Source organism: Chinchilla lanigera, unplaced genomic scaffold (assembly GCF_000276665.1).
Source record: "Chinchilla lanigera isolate Chin_1 unplaced genomic scaffold, ChiLan1.0 scaffold00047, whole genome shotgun sequence".
NCBI lineage: Eukaryota > Metazoa > Chordata > Mammalia > Rodentia > Chinchillidae > Chinchilla > Chinchilla lanigera.
Window position 1 is genome coordinate 6,907,125 of NW_004955448.1, and position 6,000 is coordinate 6,913,124.

Here is a 6,000-nt window from a genome sequence, read left to right on the forward strand (position 1 = left end):
AGTGAATAACTATAGTCCAACAAACCCAGGAAGTTGACATAAGTGAAAAATTAATCACTAATCTTAGATTTCACCAGGTTTTACATGTACTAATTTGTGTGTACCCTGTGCTGCCTTTTTAAGCATTCTTGAATTGTGGTACCACACATTTATTGTTACACCAAATTACACTCCTTCTCTGCATTCTCTGGCAAGAACTAATTTATTTCCTGCTATATTTATGTTTTTTCAAGAATGTTATAAAAGTGGACTCACATAGTAGGTAACTCTTATGGCTTGTATCTAGATGTCCTCCCAAAGCCTCATGCTGTCATAAGTGGGACTTTTGGAGGTGGCTGGATCTAGGGTGTGCGATGCTGGAATTAAGGGTGCCCCACCCAGTGTGTGAGTGCTACCTGTACTAAGGGCAAATAGCCCGATGATCTATAAGGAACATGCTGCTTGTTTGCTACTTCGCTGTTCTGCCTTCTGCCTGCCAAGAACTGTATCTCCTCTGCAATGCCCCTCTGCCATGCTGTCGTGCCTTGGAGCCAGCTGATAATGGACTGAAAGCTCTACAAACTGTAAGCTACAGTAAACCTTTACTCCTTTAACTTTGAGTGTTAGGTATTTTGTCTCAGCTATGAGGAAAAAGTAACTTAGCATAATATCTTTCAAATCCGTCTAAGATGTTAATATATCAATAAGTGTCAATTATTCTGCAGCATGCAGCAGTATTCCCTTTTATAGATGTCACATCACTGTTTTAAATAATCTCTTCCAGATATTTCTCCTTATATATAAGACAGATTCCTCTTTAATAATTAAATGATCCTTATCAAATGTTAAATATCTGGATCAACATAGACAAAATTTACAAACAATAGGAAAAATCACTAGAGCCAAGTGTTAGGAAAAGTTTTTATGTTTACTCAATGTGTATGCATTGTTAAGATAAGGAGAAAATAACCTTAAGAAGAAATAGCATTCTCTGTAATGCACAGAAAATACAGTACCTGGAAAGATGATAGAAAACAAAAGTTACCTATAAACAGTGTTTTCTGTATACATATATATATCTCATAAATGTATGTGTTTAATATATTATTTTTCATCAGATAGCAATAAATATCATAAACTATAACTAAAAATAAGCCTACAATCCCTTACGCCATTTAAGACATAGAATGTGTTATTGCTGGTGTCATATTAAGGCTGGTGTCATATTGCTGGTGTCATATTAAGGCTGTTTCAACAAAAGCACCAAAAACTTGATGGCTTATAAATACCTTTTGTCACCATTCTAGAGGCTGGAAAATTCAAGATCAAGATGCTGGCAGATTCAGTTCCTGGTTCATATCTTCCTGTGTCCTCCTCACCTGGTGAAAGGGGTGAGCGTCCCAGCATGTTTTTTTCTGAGGACACCAATTTCTTCCATGAGAGCTCCACTGTCATGACCAATCACCTCAATCAATGCATGAATTTGGGGACGTGCAAACATTCTGTCTATTGCATCCCAGCCTGTCTCGGTTACTTTTCTCTCGTTGCTGAGACAAAATACCTGATGCCCAGAATTAAGGAAGGAAAGGTTTACCTAGCTCACAGTTTGTGGAAGTTTCAGTCCTTACTCGGCTGGTTCCAAGGCAGAGTGGCACACGGCAGAGGGCAACAGTTCATGGTGGCAGAAAAGGGCAAAAGCAACAAGAGCAAAAGGGAGGAGAGGTGGCAAGCAGCCTCTTCCTCTCCCTTACACTGTACGCAAACTACCCGCCCCAGGGCAGGTGTAGCTCTCACATCCGTAATTCCAACACTGAATTATGGATCAATCAAATATCTAGAAGCCTGCCCCATGACTGCATGAGAATTTGGGGGTACATGCAGACACAAACCGTAACGCAGCCTTACCCCCTTTCATGACCTTTTCACATGCAAAATGCTTTCATTCCATTCCTACAGCCCCAAAAGTCTTAATTTGTTCCAGGATCAACTTTAAATCCAAAGTCTAAATAGTAAATATCGGATATTGGTAACATTACAGGTACCATTTGTTCTGCGGCTCTTCAGCAGTGAACCAGTTACAAGACCAAACGTGTTATGTGAGTCTAAAATACAATGGTGAGAAAAACAGGGTGGACATTCCCTTTCCCATAGAACTAGAAGTTCCCATAGAACTTGAAGCTCTCAAGTCCAAATTAATATTCCTATTTGTCTTCATATCTTAGGAATCTTTCACCTTTTGCCAAATTACTCCAAAATACAAGGCAAATCACTTAAGCTCTTAAGACTTGAGAATAATCTTGAGGTCTTGGATTTATTGCGGTGAAGGTCCTGCCCTGCTGCTCTGCTAGGAAAGGGTTTTGTCCCCAGGCTGTGTCAGGTAGTCCTGCCCCTACACTTTGGGCAGAGGCTGGCTGGCTGGTTGGCCAGTTAAAAACAAGGCAATGGTCCCTCCTTTTGACACTAGGGAGATGTAAGAGTTCCTTGTGCTGCATGGAGTTACTGTTGGATCAGGCACTCTTCTTTCCCATCTCCACTGCCCTTCCCCTGAGAAATAATGCAGATCAGTTTGTCTAGGGCGAGTCTCTTCCCTGTGGCTGACCAGATTCCACCATTCTCGAGTGACCCGGTCTTCCATCTCCAGGATGGTGAGTTTACCCCTCGTGATCCTTCAGGGTCTGACCACCCGTGTTTCGCATTTTGTATTCCCTCTGACTTACCCTAGCACCAGATTCTTAAAAACTTGTCCAGATTTAATCCTCTAACTCTCAACGAATAACTGAAAAAGTTTGAATCCCATTCTGCCCAGCTTTCTGCCCTTAGGAGAGGGCTGGAAACTAGGGAATATCTCCACTCCCCCTTTTCATCTCCCCTTCCCTCAGGAATGCTGCTAGGACTGGGCAGGCTGATTGGTTTAGGCGAGGGCCATTACAGCAAAAATGATTTCAGTGATGGAAGAGCAAACATCCCTGGAGACGCTCATGAGTTTGATAACAGTTTTAAACAAAAGTGGATCACGAGGATCACAAGGAAGAAAGTGCCAGCACGAACAGCCCAGTTTTGGCCACTTCCTCGAGTATCTCCAGCTTGCCACTGCTGGAGCTGGACAGGGTCAAACCTAAGAGATGTCTTAGGTAAAGAGTGAAAAACAAGCGGGGATAAGCAGGGACCCCTCTGTTCCTCTCGTCTCTTTTCATAAGGAGGAAAAAACTGTTGTGGGTGGACATTTGCAGCAAGGAGGTTGATACCTTGGCAGACCTTCAACTTGCCCCACCCTTTGAAATACTATACATACTCAGTAAGCTCCAATAAAGTGCCTTGTCTCTTTCTATCTGGCCTGGGCATCTCCTGAGAAATAAAATAGTTGCCAAAAGAAAGTGTATAAATGACAACACTGCACCTTTAACAATCTGTCCCTGTACAGGTAACATTTACATATGGCTATCTAAAGCAGGGGCTATCAGAAGAAGAGTTTACTATAGTAACTATCACAGAGCCTAGTGTTCTTCTTAAAACATTCCTGAGGCATGACATGGTGGCACAAACCTGTAATCTCAGCACTTGAAGGCTGAGGCAGGAGGATCGCTGCAAGTTCAAGGCCAGCCTGGGCTACAAAGTGAGTTCAAGACCAGCCTAAACTGCCTAGAGAAACCCTGTCTCAAAAAGAAAAAAGAAAAACCAACAAACAAAAAAACCATTCCTTGCTTTCACAAATGTACAAGAGATTTTCCCCCTTCTGATTCATAACTTATTACGAGAGATCTCAGCTAATTGATGACCTATAGGATAAGTTATAACTAGCCTATTGATAATTACAGACCTAAAATTGTAAAAGGATTATTGTAGTTCAACTTAGCCAATACATCTAAGAATGTACTGTGATTTCAAAGTAATTGTTTTGTGTGTTCGATATGTTTATCAGTCTACCTGTTTAATCTGTTAATAACCAGTTAAAATACCTACAATTGCTTCAGTAAAGATTTTTTTCTAGGAGCCAGGCGTGGTGACACACACCTGTAATCCCAGCACTCGGAGGCTAAGGCAGGAGGATTGCTGCAAGTTCAAGACCATCCTGGGCTACAAAGTGAGTTCAAGGCTAGCCTAAACTGCATAGTGAAACCCTGTTTCAAAAAGAGAAAAAAAAAAAAAAATAAGGAAGGAAGGAAGAAAGAAAGAAAAAGATAGATTATTTGAGCTCATATCAATTTTGTTTTTCCTTTTATTTTTGCCCTTACAAACTTCTGGCTGTTTTGGGTATTTCCATGGAACACTGGTTGTATAGCTCTTCTAGCCAAACTCATTTAGAAAATTACCAGATGAGGGCCAGTAGGCTCCAGGCTTACATAGGACTTACAAATAAAATCCATAAAGATTGATAACATAAAGGTTATATATGATTAGATTAATGTGTGCTTCTATATGTCAATTTTCAAATAGATGTTCAGTTTGAATTGGAATAGAGAGAAATAGACACTCAAGATATTAGCCCAAATGCTTGTGGTTGATATATCTTACCAATAGGCTAATTTAAATTGGTTGATAAGAGTAAGGATATTTTAAAAATTGGTGATATATTTCCATCCAGGTTACTAGACAACCAAAACAATATAAAAATTAGTTTTATAAATGCAATGTCTATTATTATCTATGCACAAAATCTCAAGTTTTCCTTTGTCAAAAATTATACATACTATATATGTATATCTTTAGGTACTGTTAACTGGTATGATTTGGTTTTCATGAGTCATCTAAAGTAATTATCAAGATGACTAAGTGGGGATCCCTTAAACTTGGAACTGCTGGACAAAATGCCCCTTTGTGACTAAAAACAGCAGCTTGGTGAAACAGTTTGTTCAGTTTCCATCCACTCATGGGACTTCTCCATTTTTCCCCGAGTCTTGTGATGGCATACCACAACAGACATTATTAATTACATCATTTTAATATCTATTAAATATTAATATATTTAATACTGATTATATTAAATATATTAATATATTTAAGTTGGCTATCATTAAAAGATCAAGGTTTCTATGTCTAAAGCAATAAGATTTTAAGATACCTATTGGTTAAACTTAAAAAACTAGATTAAAAAAGCAAAGGTTCTATATTTTACTAAGATAATCTCTTGCATTTTCTGTTGTTAGGCTTTTGATTATGAAAAACTGAATCTTAAGAGTTAAAGATTATTTAAATGTTAACCTATGAAATGTTTTCAATAATAAGTTTATGACTGGTTAATGAACAATTATTAGTTTATGATACAACCTACATATCTAAGACTAGAAATACAACTAAAAAACAAGGTGGTTGTGGGAATCTTGCACCATACCACTACACCAGCAGTGCAACAAGTTGGTTGTGAGTCTAAACTTTAGAGTTAGGTTTATACAGTAAGATACATAAGCTTAACACATACAAAATAGCTAATAATTGCTGTCTTTTATACAATCTGCATCTAGACTTTAGACATATAAAATAATCAAAGTTTGGTATTCCTTTAATTCTAGTCCTGTCATTTAAAACTTAATTTGCATCTATCAGCCTTGATTAAACAAGCATTTTGTTATTGTATAAATGATATACACTTTGATATTGGGTAATAAATCTATTCAGAGTCTTTAATACTGCTTCCTAAATTTTTACAAGCTCCAAAGATGTCCTTTAGTTATTGTCACTATAAACCTATTAAAAGGGTCTCAATTTGCCTTGAGAGTAAAAACTAAATATATGTGAAGTTTACTGTATAGCTGTCATGATATTCAATGCAAACCCCTGACAGCTGCCTCCTGTACACCAATGAAACTTCACCCATTCTTCCCTAATGGCAGAGGGACCTCTTCAGAGAGGGGAATATTATGGACAGCTAAGTTAGATAGAAACTGATATACAGGCAGAGAGGGATTGGACCTGTGAGGAAGTCAGCACGAAAGGAAGGAAGGGAGGACAAAGGAAAGAGAGAGAGAGAGAGAGAGAGAGAGAGAGAGAGAGAGAGAGAGAGAAAGAGAAGAGAGAAGAGAGAAG

At 38.4% G+C, this 6,000-nt stretch overlaps 1 long non-coding RNA gene across 2 annotated transcripts; it reads left to right on the forward strand.

Annotated features, from left to right (window-relative positions):
• Positions 1-524: 524 nt before the first annotated feature.
• On the forward strand, positions 525-4,006 carry LOC106149529. 2 transcript variants are annotated; one of them, XR_001235782.1, is made up of 3 exons: positions 525-563; positions 1,287-1,370; positions 2,018-3,573. It is a non-coding gene; the product is annotated as an uncharacterized LOC106149529 (long non-coding RNA). The 2 variants fall into 2 exon arrangements; XR_001235781.1 differs by adding an exon at positions 3,968-4,006 and having other exon boundaries at positions 561-1,370; positions 2,018-2,624.
• The last annotated feature ends 1,994 nt before the right edge of the window (positions 4,007-6,000 follow it).